At 48.1% G+C, this 24,552-nt stretch overlaps 1 protein-coding gene across 1 annotated transcript in view; it reads right to left on the reverse strand.

Annotated features, from left to right (window-relative positions):
* Positions 1-24,552, reverse strand: part of SNRNP200 (small nuclear ribonucleoprotein U5 subunit 200) — a 915,618-nt gene that overhangs the window by 467,456 nt on the left and 423,610 nt on the right. The window lies entirely within an intron of this gene.

Below are 24,552 nucleotides of genomic sequence, written 5' to 3' on the forward strand. Positions count from 1 at the left end.
GTAACCAACAGGTTTTTATCCTGGTAATGATATGCAAGTTTCAAAAGTGTAGGAAAATAACCATTAAGATTCATTATGGGTGATGCAGCTCATGAGAGTATTTATAGAGAAACATCACAGTATAAGACTACAGCTATGACATAGAACATGTTTTCACCATACAACCAACATACACACACCAATCTCATGCTAGCCAAAGAAAAATTGTTTAACTGCTAATTTTCGGTCCTATAGTACCCCAAATCAGTAAAAAAAATCCTGGGTTCTGTATCCCTGCCAGCAGATGGAGACAAAGTTTTACTGACATGGCTTATAACCAAGCATGCCACCTGCAGTCCCTCAGTATTGACCTAAATCCAAGCCAAGATGTAAAACCTACAACTTTAACAGCCCACCCCCTTCCCAAGGAACAGAAGGATGGTGATGCTGTAGCATATTGTCCCAGAATAGAAGTAAAAATTAAAACAGCCTAGAGAACTAGTAACAACTCTGCATTACATAAAAGCCAACAGAATGAGCGATCGACTCTTCCCTGCTTCCCATGGGCAGGTCTGTGGACTGATCTGTGATGATACAGAAACAAAAATTAGAAAGTAAGAACCAATTTTCCTTTCCAGTATGTATTCAGATCAGTCCAGACTCCTGGGATGTACCTAAGCCCACTATTTTATTTTTTTATTTATTTAAAAGTATTTTTATACCGTCTTTACAAACAGTGTTTAGTCAAAACGGTTTACATATATCAAAATAATAAAATGAAAAATAAAAACAGATTAAAATTAAAGTAAAAGTTAAAAGTAAGAATAATAATGATTGAAAGTGGGTTGACAAAAATATAAATTACAAAAATTTTCATTAATATAAAATAACAAATTGTTTAAAATTAAATAGGTAGCAAAAAGAAATCAATACACAGAACAAGAGAGTGTTGGGTGCCTAACTGGAGATATGTATTCTGGAAGTGTGAGATGATTATTTAGTGGGTGGTATCTGAAATGCGGTTCGAAATAGGTGAGTTTTTAAAGATTTTTTGAAATGCTTAGGATTGGATATGGATCTGATAGGATCTGGTAGAGCATTCCATAGAATGGGACCTATGACTGAGAAAGCTCTTTTTCTGGTGATATCAAGACGAGCTTGTCGAGGTGAGGGAATGTCAAGAAGGTTTTTTTCCAATGATCTTAGGTGTCTAGTTGGTTTGTAAATTCGGAGGATGGAGCATAAAGTAACCGAGTTGGGAGTGTAGATAAGAGAATGTATAATGGACAAAATTTTGAATTGTATTCTATGTTTAACTGGTAACCAATGTAAAGACTGAAGTATTGGAGTAATGTGGGTTTTTTTTGATGAATTTGTTAGGATACGTGCTGCTGCATTTTGGATTAGTTGGAGTGAGTGAAGTGTGTTTCTGGGAGGCCTATATATAGAGAATTACAGTAATCCAGTCCAGAGAAAATGAGTGATTGAAGAATAGTCCGGAAGTCATGAAAAAAAGTAGAGGACGTAGCCGTTTTAAGAGTTGAAGTTTATAGAAGGAGTTCCTAGTTAACATGGATATGTGTTGTTTTAGTGAAAGATCTGTATTGATAGTTATGCCTAGATTTTTTGCAGATTTTGAAATGGGGATGGTTGTTCCGTTGAATATAAGTTGAGAAGGGGGGCCTATAGATGAGTCAGTGATTGATGAGAGGTGAACTATTTCTGTTTTTTTTGGATTTAGTTTCAGACGATTATGAGATAACCATGTATCGATGGTTGTAAGATATAGTGATACTAATGATAGTGTATGGGTCCAGGAGATATTATATGGTACCATAAACTGTATATCGTCAGCATAGATTTTGAAGTTTATATTTAAAGAGGCTAATATGCGGCAAAGAGGTAGCAGATAGATATTGAAAAGAATAGGAGATAGAGAAGAACCTTGTGGAACACCTGATGCAATGGAATATGGATCGGAGGAGTAATTGTTTATGTTGACTTGTTGGATGCGGTCTGATAAGAATGAAATGAACCATTGTAGTACAGTACCTGTGATGCCTATAGATTTAAGAATGGAAATAAGTATTTGGTGATCAATGGTATCGAAAGCTGCTGATATATCCAAGAAAACAATAATGTGGTCCGTGTAAGAGTCAAAAGCCCGAAATATAGAATCAAAGGAAGTTAGGAGAAGGGTTTCAGTGGAGTGACCTTTGCGAAATCCATGTTGGTTTGTATGTAATATGTCATTTTCTGATAGGTAGTCTGATAGTTGAGATAGTACTGCTGATTCAATTAACTTGGCTAAGGATGTTAATGTGGCAATGGGTCTAAAGTTACTGAGATCGAATTCTTCTTTGGATTTGTTTTTTAAGATAGGTAGAATTGAGGTTTTTTTTGAGAGAAGATGGAAAGAAACCGGTTTCTAAGGATTGGTTTACTAACTGTGCTAAGAAATTGCTAGCGTGTGGGCCCAATGCTTTGAAAAAAGCGCCTGAGCAGGGGTTGTCAGGTGAGTTGGAAGGATTTTGTTTTCTGATGATAATTTGTATAGTATTTTCTGTGACCAGGGTAAATTCTGACCATGTAAAGATGGGTTCAACATCTTTATATGCAGGTAATGGGAATTTGGAAAGTTGATTTGATATATCTGTAACTTTTGTTTTAAAATAATTAGCCATTTTATTACATAAGACAGTATCGAATTTGATGGGATGTTCTTTCTGAGTGGTTGTCAATGTTTTTACTATGTTGAATAGTATATTGGGATTTCCATTTGCTTTGGATATTTGGTTTGCATAGTAAGATTTTTTTGCTAGATTTATTTTTTTTATTATACTGACGTAAGGTGGAGTAGTAAGCATTTTTTGTTTCAGGGGTTTTTTTCTTTCTCCATTTGCGTTCGAGTTTTCTAAGTGAAGATTTTAGTGAGTGTAATGCTTTTGTGTACCAAGGGGCATTGGGTTTGGTTTTGTTTAAATGCATATTTATTGTTTTTTTTGGAGCGATTGTATCTAGTGACGTGGAAATAGCTGAATTCCATTTGTCAATGGTTTCTTGAGTGCTGGGGGCTATAGTATTTGGTAGGTTAGGTACTACTGTATCAAGGAATAAATCTGTAGTGATGAATTTGCGTTTTATTATAGATTGTGTTGCAGTTTTATTAACATTTTTTGGATAGGGACCTGGAAAGTCCAGCTCGCAGAACGCTTTCACCATGCTGCAGCTGGACATGCTGCAGCTGGAGCCCGACATCCAAGCGATAGTGTCTGGCGAAAGTATGCAGTGACTCAAGTTGCTGCTCTGCAAATTTCCTACAATTACACCAGCTGCGCTCCAGCTCAAATCGCTACCTGGATCGCTACCTGTCAAAATGAGCTCTCAAACCTTCCGGAACCAACAGACCCTTAAAGATACAAGCCGAACCAATTGCCTGTTTGAGCCAATGCGCAATAGTAGCTTTGGAAATTTGATGTCCCTTCCTCGGACCATTCCAGAGTATGAAAAGGTGATCCGACATACGAAAATCATTACTGAATTTCAAATATCTTAACAACAACATCCGTCAGACATCCAAAAGCAGGAGAAGTGGAGGAATCCAAGTCCAGAAAAGCCGGAAGCGCCACTGTTTGGTTAACATGGAACGCTGATATCACTTTCGGGAGAAAGGAGGGCACCAGGTGCAAAGAGAAATCTGCATAAACATATCCTGTCAAGACAAAGCCTGAAGCTCTGGAATTCTTGCCGAATAAATGGCTACCAGAAAAACCACCTTAAGAATCAAATCCTTCAGAGGTGCTTTCCTCAGAGGCTCAAACGGAGCCGCACACAAGTTGTAAGCACCAGATTAAGATTCCAAGACGGACATGCTTTACACATCGGCGACCTCAAATTCTTTGCTCTGCAAAGAAAACATATGACATCCGGATGCGCAGTCAGGGAACAACCCAGCACCTTGCTGTGAAGACAGCCCAGGGCAGCCATTTGGACCTTCAAAGAATTATAGGCCAGACTTTTGACCAGCCCCTCCTGAAGGAAGGTCAAAATATGTGACACCCCTGAACATCCCTATCCAGACACCAGGACTCGAAAACCTTCTACACTTGCACATAAGACAACGACATTGACATCTGCCTGGCCTGCAGCAAGGTGGTGATAACCGGCTCGGGATAACCTCTTTGCCATAGCTGTCTCCTCTCAAAAGCCAGGCCGTGAGACAGAAGTGAGCCATCTGATCTGAAAATATGGGGCCCTAGTGGAAAAGATTCTCCAAATGGCTGAACCTCAGGAACCAGTCTATGATCCTGTTGACCAGCTCCACGAACTAAGGATGGTGTGGCCACTCCAAAGCCGCCAGAATAATATCTCTTAGATGCCTTTCTATCCGCTGTATCACCGTGCCCAAAGGGGAAAAGACATACAATTACATGTTGCGAGGCCACGGAAGAACCAGAGTGTCGACATCCTCTGCCCATGCTCCCTTCTGCAGCTGAAGAACCGAGGGGCCTTTGTGTTCTTTCAGGTTGCCATCAGATCTAAATGAGGCTATCCCCACTGCTTGCGAATGAGACACATCGCGATCTCGGACAGATCCTACTCTATGGGGTCCAAATCTTTCTGACTCAGGACGATTAGATGACCGAGAGGTTAAAGGGCTCTTAGGGAAGATAAGGCCATTGCAGAAAGACTAAATGAATTCTTTGCTTCCGTGTTTACTAATGAGCATGTTGGGAAGATACCAGTTCTGGAGATGGTTTTCAGGGGTGATGAGTCAGACGAACTGAACGAAATCACTGTGAACCTGAAAGATGAAGTAGGCCAGATTGACAAACTAAAGAGTAGCAAATCACCTGGACCAGATGGTATGCATCCTAGGGTACTGATGGAGCTCAAAAATGAAATTTATGATCTATTAGTTAAAATTTGTAACCTACCATTAAAATCATCCATTGTACCTGAAGACTGGAGGGTGGCCAATGTAACCCCAATATTTCAAAAAGGCTCCAGGGGCAATCCGGGTAACTATAGACCAGTGAGCCTAACTTCAGTGCTGGGAAAAATAGTGGAAACTATTCTCAAATCAAAATCGTAGAGCATACAGAAAGACATGATTTAATGGAACACAGTGAACACAGATTTACCCAAGGGAAGTCTTGCCTAACAAATCTGCTTCATTTTTTGAAGGGGTTAATAAACATGTGGATAAAGATGAACCGATAGATGTAGTGTATTTGAATTTTCAGACGGCGTATGACAAAGTCCCTCATGAGAGGCTTCTACGAAAACTAAAAAGTCATGGGATAGGAGGCGATGTCCTTTTGTGGATTACAAACTGGTTAAAAGACAGGAAACAGAGAGTAGGATTAAATGGTCAATTTTCTCAGCGGAAAAGAGTAAACCGTGGAGTGCCTCAGGGATCTGTACTTGGACCGGTGCTTTTATATATATATGATCTGGAAAGGAATACGACGAGTGAGGTTATCAAATTTGCGGATGATACAAAATTATTCAGAGTAGCTAAATCACAAGCAGACTGTGATACATTACAGGAGGACCTTGCAAGACTGAAAGATTGGGCATCCAAATGGCAGATGAAATTTAATGTGGATAAGTGCAAGGTGTTGCATATAGGGAAAAATAACTTGCTGTAGTTACACGATGTTAGGTTCCATATTAGGAGCTACCACCCAGGAAAAGGATCTAGGCATCATAGTGGATAATACTTTAAAATCATTGGCTCGGTGTGCTGCAGCAGCCAAATTGCAAACAGAATGTTAGGAATTCTTAGGAAGGGAATGGTTAATAGAACGGAAAATGTTATAATGCCTCTGTACCGCTCCATGGTGAGACCGCACCTTGAATACTGTGTACAATTCTGGTCGCCGCATCTCAAAAAAGATATAGTTGCGATGGAGAAGGTACAGAGAAGGGCAACCAAAATGATAAAGGGGATGGAACAGCTCCCCTATGAGGAAAGGCTGAAGAGGTTAGGGCTGTTCAGCTTGGAGAAGAGAAGGCTGAGGGGGGATATGATAGAGGTCTTTAAGATCATGAGAGCTCTTGAACGAGTAGATGTGAATCGGTTATTTACATTTTTGAATAATAGAAGGACTAGGGGGCATTCCATGAAGTTAGCAAGTAGCACATTTAAGACTAATCGGAGAAAATTCTTTTTCACTCAATGCACAATAAAGCTGTGGAATTTGTTGCCAGAGGATGTGGTTAGTGCAGTTAGTGTTGCTGGGTTCAAAAAAGGTTTGGATAGGTTCTTAGAGGAGAAGTCCATTAACTGCTATTAATCAAGTTTACTTAGGGAATAGCCACTGCTATTAATTGCATCAGTAGCATGGGATCTTCTTAGTGTTTGGGAAATTGCCAGGTTCTTGTGGCCTGGTTCGGCCTCTGTTGGAAAACAGGATGCTGGGCTTGATGGACCCTTGGTCTGACCCAGCATGGCAATTTATGTTCTTATGCCCTCGTCCACGGCATTACTTCCAGGGTTGCCGCCATCAACCTGAGAAATGGAGAGCTCCACACTTGGGACATCAACTTCCTTATCCAGGTGGTCGGAAGGAAGACCTTGCCATGCTTGGTGATGAACCAGACTCCCAGATTTCCAAGAACAGGGAGGGCTCAAAACTGCTTTTGTCCATGTTTACTACCCAGCCGAGTTCCTGAAGCAAGGAGGTCACCTTGCTGGTCACCCAGAGACTTTCTTCCATGGACTTGGCCCGGATCAACCAGGTGAGCCAGGATTCCTTTTATCCCTCAATGCTGCCGCTACGACCACCATAATCTTGGAAAATGTTCTGGGGATGGTGGCTAGGCAAAGGGCAGTGCCCGGAACAGATAATTTTATTTATTTGGTGCTTTTTTATACCAGCATTCATGACAATGTCATATCATGTCGGTTTACAGGAAACTGGGGTACAAAAAACCTTTAAATAATAACATAGTAAAGAAGTAAAAAAGTTACAATAAAACAGGGAGAAAATAAACTGGGGGAAGAAGAAGACAGAGCATAGGTAACACAGAAATAATGCCAGTTATTTGGCGAGTTCTGAGAGCTCAAGAAAATATTCGTTGTGGTGCATCAGCGACCTTAGCTTTAGGGAATCAGTGAATTTATGTAAAGGCTTGTTTAAATAGCCAAGTCTTAAGCCTTTTTCTGAAAGTCTGTGGGCAGGGTTCTTGTCTGAGTTCGGGGGGAATCATATTCCAATTGGTTGGACCCGCTGTAGAAAAGGCCCGTTCTCTTGTGGTTATGTGGCGAGTTGCTTTGGTTGCAGGGGCATGTAGGGATCCTCTGTAGGCTTCTCTGATCGGTCTGTGTGAGGTGTGTAGTCTAAGTGGGATTTGGATAAAGAGGTGCTTGATTGTAGATTGTTTTATGGATAATTGTGAGGGATTTGTGTAGAATTCTGTAACATATTGGTAGCCAGTGAAGATTTTTTTAGGATGGGGAGATGTGTTCTCTTCTGCCAGAGTTTGTCAGTATTCTGGCTGCCGCATTTTGAAGCATCTGGAGCGGTTTAGTTGATGAGGTAGGTAGACCTAGCAAAATGGCATTGCAGTACTCTATCTTGGAGAATAGGACGGCTTGAAGGACTGTTCTGAAGTCATGAAAGTGTAGGAGGGGTTTAATTCTTTTTAGTACTTGCAGTTTATCGAAGCAGTTCTTAGTTGTGTTGTTGATGAATGTTTTTAGATTCAGATGGTTGTGTATTAATACTCCCAAGTCTCTTGTTTGAGTGACAAAGGTATTTTTGAGTGACTTTTGAGGTGTGTTGCTGTCGTCCGGTGAAATGAGGAGGATTTCAGTCTTGGCTGAGTATAAGATTTAGGCTAGAGAGAAGGAGGTTGATCTCTTGGAGGCAATTTTCCCAGTATTTGAGTGTTTTTGTGATGGATTCTGTTATTGGGATCAGGATTTGTATGTCGTCAGCGTATAGGAAATGTTTTAGTTTTAGATTGGTTAGCAGTTGGCACAAGGGTAGTAGGTATATATTGAAAAGGGTAGGGGACAAGGAGGAGCCCTGATGAACTCCTAGGGAGGAGTTGATACGAGGGGACTCTCTGTTGTGGATTCTGACTTTGTAGCCTCTGTTACTGAGAAAAGATTTGAACCAGCTAAAGGCAGTTCCTGTTATTCCGATGTCTGTTAGTCGGTCGAGGAGGATGGAATGGTTTACAGTATCGAAGGCAGCAGAGAGGTCAAGAAGGATTAGTAAGAAGGACTGTCCTTTGTCCAAACCCATAATGAGGTGGTCAGTCAGCGAGATGAGAAGGGTTTCGGTGCTTAGTGCCTTACGGAACACATATTGGGTAGAGTGGAGTATTTTATGATCTTCGAGATAGTCCGAGAGTTGAGAGTTGACTAATTTCTCCATAATCTTGGCTACAAAAGGTAATTTGTTCCTAACAATCAGGTTTAATTTACACACCTAATTTATTATTTTACATTGTTACCGTACTATGATGGCACACGAGTAATTTGTAATCTATACCACCCATATTTCTCTTTATCGTGCCCTTCTGTAAACCGTTGTGATGGTATTTAACTTAACGACGGTATAGAAAAAGTTTTAAATAAATAAATAAAAGTTAGAGATCAGGCGGAAGTTATTGGGTTCATTAGGATCTAAGGTGGGTTTTTTTTAGAAGAGGTTTAAGAGAGGCGAGTTTAAGGGCGTCTGGGAAGATTCCTTGTGAAAAGGAGCAGTTAATGATATCCGCCAGAGGTTTGGAGATGGTGTCAGGTATCAGCAAGAGTAGTTTGGAAGGAATTTGGTCGTTGGGGTGAGTAGAGGGTTTCATTTTCTTCAGCAGAGTTTGAATCTCCAGAGCGGTAGTGGGTTCAAACGATTCGAGCGAAATCTCATTGTTTGGAAGATGGTAGGAGCTAGGAGTGGAGGATGGGCATGGAGGTACAAGAATTAAGAGGTTCGAAATTTTGCTTTGGAAGAAGAGTGCCAATTCGTCAGCTTTGGATTGTGCTTGGTCGATGGGAATGGGTGGGAGGCTGGTTTGTGTTAGATTGGATACGTAGGAGAATAGTGCTTTAGCGAAGGCGAGGTTGTGGATCCTTTGTGCATAGAAATCTCCTTTTGATCGTATGGTTGAATTCCTGTAGAGATGGAGGGCAGATTTGTAAGCAAATAGTGTGCTAGGGGATGGGGCCTTATGCCATTTATTTTCTGTCTGAGATTTTGTTTGAGGATTCGTAGTTCGTTTGTAAATCACGGTTGTTTTCTGTGCAAGGTAGTATTGATTTTTTTGGTTGATAGTGGACATAATGCATTTGCTACTGTCTCTGTGATATTGCTCCAGGAAAGGAGAGCTGAGTTGGGATTTGTGAGGTCTAAGTGAGGAAGTTCTTTGGCTAGGTGATTGCTGAGGACATCGGAAGGCAACCCAGTACCGCAAGGCATAGGAAACAATGTTCTTGATGGATTGGAATATGTAGGTAGGCCTTGGACAGGTCCAGGAAGGTTAAGAACTCTCCTGATTGTATGGCCATTATCACAGTGCTTCCGTGTGAAAATTATTCACTCATAGATGTTGATTGACTCTCGAGGTCCAGGATGGGGCAAAAGGAACTTTCCTTCTTGGGTATGATGAAATAGATGGAATAATGCCCTGTATTTTCCTGGGGTGCAGGTACTGGGGTTATAGCCTTCATCCTGAGCAGCCTTAAAAGAGTAGTTTCCACTGCCTGCTTCTTGTGCTGTGAGTGGCAAGGAGACATCATGAATATGTCCAGAGGAGTGCTGTGAAATTCCAGTGCCTATTCTTCTCATATGACCTCCAGTACTCATTTGTCCGAAGTGATCTTGATCCACCGCTGGTAGATGAGGGACAGTCAACCCCCTATCTCCTGGGGGGTTCAAGATGAATATGAACCCGAGCCTGTCCCTCTCTTGGGCTGTCGACTACAAAAGGACTGAGACCTCCCCCAAAGGGCTGAGACCTCTGAAATATTGGGTTTCTGTAAAGGAGAAAGCACTGGGAACCCCTGGATTGACCCCTCATATGCGAGGGGCACTGTAACTGCTCTCTCATCTTCTGGTAGCCGGGGAACTGGAGATTCACCCCATTTACTGGCCAGCTTTTCCAGTTTGCTTCCGAAAAGGAGTGATCCTTTAAAGGGCATCTTTGTAAGATTTGCCTTGGAGGTTGCGACTGCTGACCAATTCCACAGCCATAGCTGTCTTCTGGCCGCCCGCCACCACTGAGGCCACTCCTCTGGCCGAAGGAAGGACTAGATCCGAGCCTGTGTCAGCTAAAAATGCAGCGGCGGGTTCCATAATCACTCTGGCATTCACTTCACACACACACACCCCCCCCCCCCCCCCCGAGTGATCCACCTTCTGAGAGAGGAGTAGGCACGAACGAGCACCCAGGGTAAAACAAGAAGCAATCTGTAAGGTCATTGCTACTGCATTAAAGACTTATAAGAAAATTATTCCTTACCTGCTAATTTTCGTTCCTGTAGTACCAAGGATCAGTCCAGACGGTGGGTTATGTCCCCCGTCCAGCAGATGGAGTCAGAACAGACGTCGAGGGATGTCACCAGTATAAGCCAGTGCTCCCTCTGCTGGAGCTCAGTATCCCGTATAGCAAAGCCCAAAGGACCCGAAATGGATTGAATCAAGTTACTCAACATACCTGAAAACAGGCACGCAAATGCAATAACAATGAACCGCCAACGAGCGGTAAGAACCCAACTTGTAGGGAGCTGTGCAAAACAGAAACAAGGCACAAACAGCAGGTAACAGAAGATATCGACAGGCATCAGACCCGAGCAGAAGCAAAAAGATCCCCAAGTGGTGGGCGTCTGGACTGATCCTTGGTACTACAGGAACGAAAATTAGCAGGTAAGGAATAATTTTCTTTTCCCTGTACGTACCAGGAGCAGTCCAGACGGTGGGATGTACCAAAGCTTCCCTAAACCGGGTGGGCCCCTGAAAGCCCTGCTCGGAGGACCTGGGCACCAAGATGTCCCATGGAGGACGACGCCAGGTGCAGTCGATAATGTCGTGAAAAGGTATGCAGCGACTTCCACGTCGCTGCTCGGCAGATCTCCTGGGAGGAGACGGAGCGAGATTCCGCCCAGGACGCCGCTTGTGAGCGGGTGGAGTGAGCGATAACCCCGCTAGGCGGAATTCGGCTAGCTCCAATGTAGGATAGCGAGATAGCTTCCTTAAGCCATCTCGCAATCGTTGTCTTCGAGGCCTGGTGTCCCTTCTTTGGACCGGACCAGAGAACGAAGAGATGATCGGAGAGCCGGAAATCATTGGTCACCTCCAGATAGTGACGCAAGGTGCGCTTAACATCCAAAAGACGAAGAGACCGGGGCTCGCTGGATCCAAAGGACGGAAGTTCCACCGTCTGATTCAAGTGAAAGGCCGAGACTACCTTCGGAAGAAAGGAAGGTACTGTGCGCAGGGAGACTCCGGAATCCGTGAACCTGAGATAAGGCTCCCTGCAGGACAACGCTTGTAGCTCCGAGACCCGACGCGCGGAGCAGATGGCCACAAGGAAGACCGCCTTTAGAGTCAGATCCTTAAGGGTCGCTCCACGTATCGGTTCAAAAGGCACCCCTGACAAAGCCCGAAGCACCAGGTTGAGGCTCCAGGAGGGACAAGGATCCCGTACAGGAGGGCGTTCATGCTTGACCCCCTTGAGAAAACGGGCAACGTCCGGTTGCAGAAGAGAGCCTTCCGCTCGCACGAAGGAACTCAGGGCCGACACCTGGACTCGTAGGGAATTATAGGCGAGTCCCTTATCCAGACCATCTTGAAGGAACTGCAGAATCGCCGGAACCGACGCCTCCGTGGGTCGGATCCCCCTGGAAGAGCACCAGACGTCGAAAGTTCTCCAAACTCGCACATAAGCAACAGAAGTAGAAGACTTCCGGGCCCGCAGCATAGTAGAAACTACCGCCTCAGGGTAGCCCCTGCGTCGAAGGCGGCGCCGTTCAAAGCCATGCCGCAAGACAGAAGAGTTCTGCCTGGTCGAAATATACTGGACCCTGGCCCAGTAGCCGAGGAAGATGACCGAGCCGAAGTGGGCCGTCCACCGCCAGCTGGAGAAGGTCCGCAAACCACGGCCTGCGGGGCCACTCTGGAGCGACGAGTACCACAGGACCTTGATGATTTTCTATCCTGCGGAGCGTTTTGCCCACCAAGGGCCACGGAGGAAAGACGTAGAGCAGCCGACGGGTCGGCCAAGGGAGGGCTAGGGCATCCACCCCCTCCGCGCTGCGTTCCCTCCGGCGACTGAAAAACAGAGGTGCCTTGGCGTTGGCGGCCGTGGCCATCAGATCGAAATGCGGTGCGCCCCACCGCCGAATCACCAACGGCATCGCCTCGGAGAGCTCCCATTCGCCGGGGTCCAGTTGTTGACGACTGAGAAAGTCCGCCTGGATATTGTCCACTCCGGCGATGTGAGAAGCTGCAATCCTGACTAGATGCCTTTCCGCCCACTCCATTAGGGGAGTCGACTCTAGGGAGACATGTTTGCTTCTTGTGCCTCCCTGTCGGTTGATATAGGCCACCGTGGTGGCGTTGTCGGAGAGGATTCGTACTTCTTTGTTCCGCACCAGGGGGAGGAACCGCTGTAACGCCAGCCGCACCGCCCTGGTCTCCAGACGGTTGATCGGCCAGGTCGCCTCTGTTGGGGACCACGTCCCCTGCGTTGCGCTTCGGTCGCAGACTGCGCCCCAGCCCACTAGGCTGGCATCGGTGGTGACTACCACCCAATTGGGAACATCGAGAGAGACTCCCTGAGCCAGATTCGTCGGGACCAGCCACCAGTCCAGACTGTCCCTGGTGACAGAGGGGAGAGGAAGGATCACCTGATAATCCTGGGACACCGGTTTCCACCTGGAGAGGAGGGACGCCTGCAGAGGACGCAGGGCGCAAAAGCCCAGGGCACCATATCGATGGTGGACGCCATCACTCCCAGCAACTGCAGATAATTCCAGGAAGTGGGCTCCTGCAAAGCTGAAAAACGACAGACATGCTCCCGCAACGACTGAGCCTTGTCCGGGCGCAAGAACACCTTGCCCTGCAGCGTGTCGAAGCTGGCACCCAGGAAGTCCAGGCGCTGAGAAGGAACCAGAGAACTCTTGGCAAAGTTCACGACCCATCCCAGGGATTGCAGGACCTGGACCACCCTGGCCACCGATTCCTGTCCGTGGGCGAAGGACTTCGCTCGAATCAGCCAGTCATCCAGATAGGGATGGACTAGAATTCCGTCCCTGCGGAGGGCCGCGGCGACGACAACCATTATCTTGGTGAAGGTGCGAGGTGCTGTCGCCAGACCGAACGGGAGAGCCGTGAACTGGAAGTGCTGACCCAGAACCTTGAAGCGGAGAAAACGACGATGCGCCGGCAGGATGGGAATGTGCAAATAGGCCTCCGTCAGATCCAAGGAGGCCAGAAATTCCCCTCGATGAACCGCCGCAATCACTGAGCGCAGCGTCTCCATGCGGAACCTGTTGACACGCAGAGACTTGTTGACTTCCTTGAGATCGAGAATGGGCCGGAAGGAACCGTCCTTCTTTGGCACGACGAAGTAGATAGAATAATGGCCCGAGCCCACCTCGCCGAAGGGGACGGGGGCAATGGCTCCTATGCTCTATAACCGATCCAGAGTCTGCTGTATCGCCGCCCGCTTGAGGTCTGAGCCGCAGGGGGAGAAGAGGAACCGGTCTCTGGGAGGACGGGCAAACTCCAAAGCGTAGCCGTCCCTTATAGTGTCCAGAACCCACTGGTCTGCCGATATCTTTACCCACTCCCCGTAGAAATCCGCCAGGCGACCCCCTATCCTGGGCGTGGGGGAGTGGTGGCATCTGGCATCATTGGGATGACTTTGGCGGAGGAGTACCCCGTCCGGAGCCGTCACGCGTGGGGCACCTACCCCGAAAGGACCGGGACCAGGTCTGGGGTCTGGAGGAGGCAGCACGGGCCCCCGGCTGCCTGTACGACCTATAGCGCCTCTGCGCTCTGGTTCTAGTCCGGGTAGACGCAAAAGCCCTGGAGGGTCGATGTCTGTCTTCAGGGAGTCGGTGGACCGCATTCTCCCCGAGAGATTTGATGATCTGATCCAAGTCATCTCCAAACAAGAATTTTCCGCGGAAGGGCAAAGACCCTAAGCTCGACTTAGAAGAAGCATCCGCCGCCCAGTTGCGGAGCCAAAGGAGCCTCCTAGCCGCCACCACCGATACCATGGAACGCGCCTGTACTCGGAAGAGATCATATAGGGCATCCGCCCCATAGGCTATCGCGGACTCCAGGCGGTCAGCCTGCGCGGCTTCGTCCGGTGGTAACGATTGAGAAGTCAGCAACTGTTGCACCCACCGGAGACTGGCCCACTGAGCCAGCAAGGTACACATGACAGCCCGCATGCCCAAGGCGGAGACTTCAAAAACCTTCTTCAAGAATACTTCCAACTTGCGGTCCTGGGTATCACGGAGCGCTGTGCCGCTCGTGACCGGGATCGTCGTCCTCTTGGTGACCGCCGAGACGGCCAAATCCACCTTGGGAACCCTAATAAGATCCAAGAAGTCTTCTGGCAGCGGGTACAACTTCTCCATGGCACGAGTGACCTTAAACGAGGCTTCCGGGGTATCCCACTCCCTGGTGAGAAGCTGCAGGAAGGACTCATGGATGGGAAATGCCCGAGGCCTAGGACGCAGGGCAGCGAGCACCGGGTCCCCCTTCCTGGCCGAAGTGGTGACGGCGGGCGCCACCGGGAGCGGCGGATCCGGAGGAGGATCAAGATCCAGTTCCACAAGGATCTGCTGTATCAGATCATTCAGCTCGTCCCGCTGGAAAATCCGTAGTGCCAGCGGATCATCCCCTTCAGAAGGCAGCTCCGAGAGCGCAGGGTCCGCGGGATCCGGTGAGGGTGGCGAAATCGGTGCCGCAGCTCCTGTGGCAGCCCGAGGACGCGGAAGAGGAGCTGGGGCCCCGGACACCGACCCAACCAGGTCGGGGGGCGTCCCAGGAGGAACCACAGGCACCCGAGGAGTCTTCGCCGGCGGGGGGTGAGGGCCCAGATCCCCGGGAGCCCCCAAACCCTGCAGGTACGCACTATGCATCAGTAAAATGAACTCGGGTGAAAAACGAGGCAAGCTGGGAGGGGGGTCCGAGGAAAGAGTCTCTGATGACCCAGGGTCGGCCAAGCCCCCCTCCGGGGATAAATTCGGGGGGAAAACCTCCCGAAAATCCCTCCGCTCAGACACAGCTTCCACAGCAGCAAGATGCCGCGAAAGTAAAATGGCTGCCGTTCCCGCCAACGGCGGCGAAGTGGCCGGCCCGCACCGCCCCTGCCGGGGGGAGGGGAGAGAGGAAAAAGCATCTGCCGGCTGCGAGGTGCCTTCCCCACCCTGGAGACACCTCGCGCAGATCCCCTCCCTTGAGATCCGGGACCCCGGCTCGCCGCAGGCCGCGCATCGAGACGGCCGCGGCATAATAAAGAAACAGCGGAAGCAGGCAACAAAACCTGGGGGGGGGGGCCAGGGGCACTAAGAAGGTGCCGCGGGGGGGCCGGAGGGCCTACACAACCCGCCAAAGAGATCCCTGCAGCGCCGACAAAAAAGATACCAAACGGGCCAAAGACTGCGAAAAAAAGGCCGCAAAGCCGCGGGATCGCCTGCCCCCACGTGGCAAGCCGACCTCACCGGCGGCCACGGGGCACCAACACCCTGTGAAGAAAAATACCTGAAAAGGAAAAATAACACAGGGGAACAAAAACCAAACTTACCCCACAAACGGAGGGAGGAACAGAGAAGGCAGAAAGACACGCCTCCAAACAAGAGAACTTTTTTTTTTTTTTTTCAAAGAATTTAAACTTTAACTTGATTCAAAAGAGCTCAATACCAAGAAAACATGACAGTAAGACAGAGAAAGAAATAAAGAGAAATTCTGATAAAGGATCCTGTCAGCCTGGGGAGACCGTGGATCCCCCAACTCTCATCTGCTGGAGTCAGAAAGATACTGAGCTCCAGCAGAGGGAGCACTGGCTTATACTGGTGACGTCCCTCGGTCTGTTCTGACTCCATCTGCTGGACAGGGGACATAACCCACCGTCTGGACTGATCCTGGTACGTACAGGGAATTAAGGATGGACTCCACCCATTTATCATGTGTATTCTTTAAGGCCGCTCCTACCTCCACTGTGAAAGGTGTTCAATTTGAGATGGCACAGACCAGCACATCCACTTTAGGGAAACGCAAACACCCTCTCACTGCCAGATCCAGTGGGTATAGAGCTTCTAATACTCGTCCCCCTTTAAAACTTGCTTCTGGGGCATCCCATTCCAGGTCAATCAACTCCTGGATGGCTTCCAGTACTGGAAAGTAGCAAGAGGCTTTCCGTAGGGAAATCAGAATGGAATTCTTCTTTGGTTCTGTCAGAGTTCACTCCAGGAACTCCCAGCATCTTCAGGGTCTGGGAACCAGGGCCGGCAATTTGTCTCTATGGAAAAACTGTAACATGGTCCGATACGGTTCTAAGCCAGGGGGGGAATTTCCCCATCTTCTAAGGAATCCGTATCCTCCTCTTCGTCTGTGGTGTCCGGGTCCCTTGGTGAGGCAAGGCATGCCTCAAGGATGGCCCATAGGATTGGGAGAGGGGGGGCTTACCGACTGAAGTTCTGTCCGGACAAGGGCAACTGAGGTAGCAGATTGCACCTGTACGAAGGCTTGAAGGCCCTGGGAAAATTCCACCCAAAAGAAGGCAGCCGGGTCCATTCCTAGCCCAGGAGGTACTGGGGAAAGCGCTGCTGAATTTCCCTCTCCCATGGAAGAACCAGTCACAGGGGTACTCAGATCCAGTGTACTTCCAGTTAAGGCTGTGGCTAACCCATCCTCTGAATGCAGGGGCGGATTGAGGGAAAATAGTGGCCCGGGGGACTTTTCTCCATACTGGCCCATGGGTACCCAATTACATTTACATATATAATTTACATATATATGTACACACCACTATATTTCGGCATGGTCCTCCCGTATCAACACAGTACTATTTGCCAAAACTCAAAGAATAACAACCTCACCTATGAAAAAGAATACCACAAATTTTACAACTGAATCTAAAATATCAATACACCTCCTAGCAGGAAAACAGAACAGGCCAAGCTACTACAGATCCCTACAGAGAAACCACATGCTAAAAGAATGCTTCATCTCAGTCTCACATGCAGAACACAGACCCTCATCAAATACAGAATAAAGCCACATAAAGTATAAATAGAAATGTGCAGACAAAAACTAAACTGTAAAACATATCATACCAGACTCTATACAGTGCAACAATGGAAAAACAAAAATGTCACTATTCCTCATGAAACAATCAATAAAATCAAGATAAATAAATCATGAATCAAAATTAAAAAATCATACTAATAAAATAATTTCAAAACAGCTGATGAATAGAATATCCATTAAAGACTCAAGCAAATTTTGAAACCTTTACCAAACACCAATAAAATATTTCAAACAGCAGATACATCACATACTACCCAATAATTAAAATGGTAGTCAATCAAGAAAAATGAACTTAAAAAGCCACCTTTACTTACCCTCTTCTCCAGCAGTTCTCCTACTCCTTTCCCTTGCAGGCCACACCAGAAGCAGTAGTAGCTGCTGAAGCTGTCCTCACGGTCCTCTTTCTTAGGGACCACAACCAATCTCTTCTCTCTCACACACAAACACACCAGTCATACCCTCAAGACCAGTTTCTGACTCTCACACACCAATCATCTCCCCAACCAGTCTCTCTCTTTCACACACACACACACACACATACATACCAGTCATCTCCCTGATCAGTCTCACACATACACACGTCATCTCTCTGGCCAATCTCTCTCAATCACACAATGCTCTCACTCTCTCTTACTTACACAAAGGCTTTCACTCACACACATGCTCTCTCTCACAGCCACAAGCCAGCCAAAAACATGCTCCATCTCTCTTGCGCACACACATTGACACACAGAAGCACCCTACCTGTCTCTCACTGAAGCACCTTGCTTTCAGACTTGCAGCATTTTTCACTTTTACTAAAAGTGAAAGTGATGATCCCAACCATTAAATAAGAAAACCACATTCCTATCAGAAGGCGAAATGACACCCTTCCTTCAGGTTCTGTCCTCCCAAGGGACAGCCACCCACACCCTACAGCTTCTCTTGTTTTGTGCTTTCAGGCAATAAAACAAGTGTCTTTCTTCAAACTATCAGTCATATGATTATTCATGTGGGAGATATGGAACCGAAAGACATCCTTAGTCAACTTCCCTTTTAAATAGGAAGATTCCAGTCTTAGTCATTTAAAAATATACATTTTCTAAAGGCTTAAAAAGAATAGCAAAACAGTTTCAGATTGGAACTATTCTAGTCTTCATGCTTAAATTATGCTTAAAAAAAAAACCCACCAGGCATCAGTATCTTAAATTTGTGATTTTGCTGAGAGGAACATTTTAAATAGTTTAATTTTTTTTGCTTTAGTATTTGTTTCTACCCACTTTGCTAAATTTTATTTTCCAGAAGAGGGATGCTTAACATTCAGTAATTTAATCTTTCATCCAACTTTTCAAAAGTTGCACTACCAGCACAAACGTTGAGGTATATGTACTATCACATTTCTTTTTTTTTTAAACTGGCAGATTCCTTTCTCACATACATACTGCATACACACACACAGAAGCACCATCCCTTTTCACATTCACAAACACATATACACACACACAAGCACCGTTCCTTTCTCACATACACACAGAAGCACCCTTCCGATCCAAGGCCCCCACTTAACAGCTGGTCTCAGCGGCGGTTAGCAGCACCGGTGTTCACTTCTTCGGCCCCCGCCGGCCTCGATTTTACTTTCTTCGGCCCTCTTGGTCTCCGGCGGGGGCCAAAGAAATTAAAATTGAGGCTGGCGGGGGCCGAAGAAGTGAACACCAGTGCTGTTAACCGCCGGCGATCAGCTGTTCAGTGGGGGCCTCGATTTTAATTTCTTCAGTCTCCGCCGGCCTCAATTTTAATTTCTTCGGCCCCCCGGCTGGTCTCCAGCGGGGGCCGAAGAAATTAAAATTGAGGCCGGTGAAGGGCGAAGAAAAGAAGATAGGCGCTGCCCAGCCAGCCCCCGCTTGAGGCTGGCTGAGAGGCACCCATCTTCTTTTCTTCGGCTGCCGCCCGCCGGCCTCGATTTTAATTTAGTCGGCCCCCATCTTCATTTCTTTGGCCGCCGGCCTCGATTTTAATTTAGTCGGCCCCCATCTTCATGTCTTCGGCCGCCGGCCTCGATTTTAATTTAGTCGGCCCCCATCTTCATTTCTTCGGCCGCCGCCGGCCTCGATTTTAATTTAATCGGCCCCCTGCCAGCTTGGTCTTCCGCGGGGGCTGGCTAATCTTTTCTTCGGCCCACGCTGGTTTGGTCTAATGGCGGGGGCTGGCCGGGAGACGCTGAGGAAGAGCCACGCGGTCGAGACCACGTGACCAGCTAGACCGGCCCACCGGGGGATGCCTGATCCCTTGATAGGTCAATCCGCCCCTGTCTGAATGTGAGGAGCCGGGCTTAGCAAAGTCCAGGGAGGCCAACACTCGCTGGGCTTCCTCACAGTGCCGAGATAAGTTGGAATCCAGGTCAGACTGTGGAGGCCTAATATGACAAGCAGCACAGAGAGAAAGGCACTTGTGTTTCTTGGCTGTGCCAAGCAAGGAAACCGGAGGAAGTCTTACCAAAAACCCCTCCAAACGTCTCTGAATTGAGTGGTAAATCTTCTCTCTCTCTTTTTTTTTTTTTTTTTTTTTTTTTTTTTTTAACTTACCTGGGCTCAGCACTTACTGGCTGAGCAAGGAGACTGTCTCCTGTTGCGGGGGGAGTGTGCTTTGGCCTTCATGCACCCACTGCCTTTCAGCTGCTTGAGCAGCAAATTCCATGCTGGGAACAGGCTACCGGAACAAGGCACGCTTCTGAGGGATCTCAGAAATTGCCTCAGGAATTTTCAATGGGGGGAGGGTCCATTAGGTATCACAGCTGGAGAGTGGGTCTCAATTTTTTCTCCAATTTAAATGTAGAATTTCTCCTTCCAAAAAGTACAGCAATCCCCATAGTGAGAGGTATGTCCACCATCTGCTAGAGATGGAGAAATACTGAAGGGCTAAGGTCACTGCAGTGGTGTATCTAGGGTGATATCAGCTTTGAAATCTGACTCAGCCTCCATTTGCTGGCGGGAGAGCATAACCCAATGGTCCTGAGTTCATCTGGCTACATGCTAGGAAAGCAGCTTCCCCTTGAAAGGAAGAGCTCCAAGTTGCGACTTGGACCACATGTCCACCGACCAATTCTGTAGCCTCAGCAAGCTTCTAGCAGACCCAGCCATCATCATAATTCGGGAAGAGGTCCTGACCAGGTTGTATAAGGCATCTGCTCCCTAAGCCACCACTGCCTCGAGACAGTCAGCCCGCTGTGCTGTAGCTCCTGTTGAAGCTTGAGAATCCTGCAACTGCTGGATCCAACACAGCATGCCCTCTGCAGACTGCTGCACACCACAGCCCTTATGGCTTGGGCCGAAACTTCAAAAATTCTTTTGAGATAAAGCTCCAACTTGCGATCTTGCACATCACTTAATGCAGCCAATCCCGCTATTGGAATAGATGTCTTCTTGGTTACTACCGCCACCGAAGAATCCATCTTGGGAAGAGCCAACAACTCCAAGGTCTCCTCCGATAAGGGATAGAGCTTAGACATAGCTCTGCCAACTCACAGGCCAGATTCTGGTGTATCCCACTCCTGAACTACCAGCTTTATACCGACTTATGAAAGGGAAAAGTCTTTACTGATCCAGGCAGGCCATCCAGGATTGGATCTGCTCCTTCCAAGTCAGAGTCTTCCTGTGTCACCTTGACACAGAGTTCCTGAAGAACCTGTGGAATCAGTCGCCAGAGCTCCTCTCTACAAAAGAAACGTACCATCTTGGGATCATCCCCTTCAGCCATGGAAACCTCCTCCAGATCCAGCATGCCCCACAGCGGATCAGCCCAAAGATCCTCTCCCAGGGAACTTCTGCAAATCCTTGGATTAGTCAGTATCCCCCTGAAGGCCAATAGACACCAAAGACAGGACTACCAAACGCCGAACCCCGTTGGTCTGTTTATGCTTTGCGGGACCCGGCTTGACACGCGACTTGGGTCCCTCTAAGGATTGAGAGCATGACCTACCAGATCCCCTGATGCCTTCTGGGCCAAAAAGTCATTATGCATCAAAACAACAAACTTGGATGAAAAGGCCCGAGAGTCCTCAGAGCAAAACCCCCATTTACAGAGTCAGCACAGAGGGGGAATCCCCCCCCCCTGCAAATTCCTCTCGATCCATCTCCACATTAGACTCCGCTGGAGACAAATGCGGTGGGGAAACATCAAGCTCTCCAAAGGCCGTTGGGAACCGTGTGGCTGAATTAAAGATGGCCACTGCTGCGCTGTCAGACACAAGTGAAGGCCTGACCCAGCTCTAGTGTGAGAGCAGGGACCTGCAAACACACCCTCCCCACTAACCAAGCACCTAAAAAGCAAAGGTTATCCCTGTTAAGGCGCAAATGCAACTCCCTGCAGGCCCGACATGAAGCGCTGCGTGGCATAGCCCAGACTGCGTGCTCAGCGCTTCATGCCTTTATTCACTCCCGGAGAGCTGAAAGTTGCCTGTAGCATCTGCTGCCTTGCCTCTAAAATCCCCCGGACACCAGCGCTGGCCCCAGCACTGTGAGATAGCAAGAAAAATAAAGGAAAATTAGTTTCTTACCTGATAATTTTCGTTCCTGTAGTACCTAGGATCAGTCCAGACTGCTGGGTTGTGCCTCCCCTCCAGCAGATGGAGTCAGAGAAAAGCTGAAAGGCACCCCCTAGATATACTGGTGTGCCTCCTGCGATCCCTCAGTATAATTGATATCAAAGCAGAAGGAAATAATTAAATACCTCCGCTGAATAAGTAACCAATTCAACCCAACCACTGACCAGATCAAGTAGAAACAGTGCCCCTATGTGTCTAAACAGAACGGATGCCTCGAACCAGAGACGAAACTTAGAACAACTTACCGTATAAGATGCATTCATACTTATTATCCAACATGGCAATGTAAAACACTGTGAATAAAGTAAGCAGACACAGAACAAGGTACGAGCGGACTCTCCTGAAAAAGACTTGGGCGGGCGTCTGGACTGATCCTTGGTACTACAGGAACGAAAATTATCAGGTAAGAAACTAATTTTCCTTTCCCTGTTCGTACCAGGATCAGTCCAGACTGCTGAGATGTACCCAACCCGCCTTAAATGGGGTGGGACCCCGAGAGTCCCGCTCGAATGACCGTGCTTCCAAAGTACTCTCTGGCGGACCACGAACATCCTAGCAAGCAAACGTATGCAAGGACTTCCATGTGGCCTCCCTGCAAATCTCCTGTCTAGACACGAACTGGCTATCAGACCAGGAAGTTGCCTTAGATCTCAGAGAGTGAGCTTTAAGCCCATCAGGGACAGACTTACTGCAACCAATGTAAGTGGACGTGATTGCGGCCTTCGACCAGCGTGCGATAGTTGTCCTGGAGACCGGAAGACCCTTCTTGGGCCCATGCCACAACAGAAACCGGTGATCCGATGGTCGAAACTCATTAGTTACCTCCAAATATCGCAGGAGAACCCGACGGACATCCAACCGCCTCAAGTCCCGACCTTGCGAGGACTGTTACTCTTCCTCGGAAAAGGAGGGCAAATCCACTGTCTGATTAACGTGAAAAGGCTGACACCACCTTAGGCAAGTATGAAGGTACGGTACACAAGGACACTCCAGACTGAGAAATACGCACGAATGGTTCCCTGCATGAAAGAGCCTGAAACCCCAAGACACGATGCGCCGACGAAATGGCCACTAGAAACACCGTCATGAGCGTCAATCCTTCAAGGTAGCCCTCTTAACCTTCTCAAAAGGGGCCGAACAGAGACCCCGGAGCACCAAGTTCAAGTTCCAGGAAGGGCAAGGGCTTCTCACCGGCGGACGCAAATTCCGAACTCCACGCAAAAAAACCAAGCCACATCCTTTAACCTTGCCCCTCAGGCAGCCTAGAGCCGCCACTTGAACACGAGAACTGTAGGCCAATCCCTTTTTCAAACCATCTTGAAAAGGAGGTAAGGATATGGCCCACTGAAGCCTGCCGTGGCGCAATATGTAAGTCACGACACCCTGAGTCAAAAACCTTCCCTACCCTCGCATAAATCAAAATGGTGGAGGATCTACGCGTCCGAAGGAGGATAGATATCACCGCTTCCGAATAACCTTTCTTCCGCGACTGTCGCCTCGCATAAGCCAAGCCGCTAGACAAAAGCGATCCGCTTGATCGAAAAACACTGGACCCTGGTGAGGTAGATTTGGGAGATGACCTAGACGCAACGGCCCGTCCACCACTAGAGTGACGAGATCCGCGAGCCACGGGAGTCGTGCCCACTCCGGTGCCACGAGAATCACCGGACCGCAATGGGACTCTGCGCCTCAACACCTTTCCCACTAGAGGCCATGGAGGAAACACATAATCCGTGCTCTCGTCTTCGGCAGAAGAAACACGCCGCCTTGGCATTTAAACGAGTCGCCATCAAATCCAAGTGCGGAGTTCCCCATTGCTGAGTTATGAGATACAGCGCCTCGGCCGACATCTCCCACTCTCCCAGGTCTAGTTGCTGTTGACTGAGATAATCTGCCTGAAGGTTGTCCACTCCTGCAACGTGGGTGGCCGCGATACGGGATAAATAGCGTCCCGCCCAGGCCATTAACAATGACGCTTCGGCCGTCACCGGACGACTCTTCATGCCTCCCTGTCGGTTTATATATGCAACAGTCGTCGCGTTGTCCGACAGAACTCGCACCGCTTGACCGTGAATCATCGGAAGAAGGTGATGCAAGGCCAGACGGACCGCCCTGGTCTCCAGACGGTTGATGGACCAGGAGGTCTGGTGAGGAGACCACTTCCCCTCACCGCTCGGGAGTGACACCCAGCCCCTCCAGCCGGACAGAGTGGCATCCGTCGTCCCGACTATCCAAGGTGGAGGTTCCAAGTCCACCTCCTTCAAAAGATGGTCCGGGATCAGCCACCACGCGAGGCTGGACCGGGCCGGCTCCAGCAATGGTAACAACATGTCGTCCGCCTCGGACTTAGTGTCCCAGCGAGAAAGCAGCGCTGTTTGGAAAAGCCGCATATGCGCCAAGGCCCATGGTATCATCTCCAGAGTAGACATCATATGACCAATGACCTGTAAATAAACCCAGGCCGTAGGCAGCTGCAGATCCAACAGAGATTGAACTTGAGCCATCAGATCGACCAGCCGCTGATGGGGCAGGGAAACTTTGCCCAGCGCAGTATCGAATCGGGCTCCGAGAAACTTCAAGTGCTGAGTTGGTTTCAACTGGCTCTTCACAAAGTTGACTACCCAACCTAGTGACTGAAGCTGCTCTACCACTAACCGAACCGCTTGCTTGCACCACACTTCCGATTTTGCTCAGATGAGCCAATCGTCGAGA

The sequence above is a fragment of the Rhinatrema bivittatum genome, chromosome 5, assembly GCF_901001135.1.
Source record: "Rhinatrema bivittatum chromosome 5, aRhiBiv1.1, whole genome shotgun sequence".
In the NCBI taxonomy this organism is placed as follows: Eukaryota; Metazoa; Chordata; class Amphibia; order Gymnophiona; family Rhinatrematidae; genus Rhinatrema; species Rhinatrema bivittatum.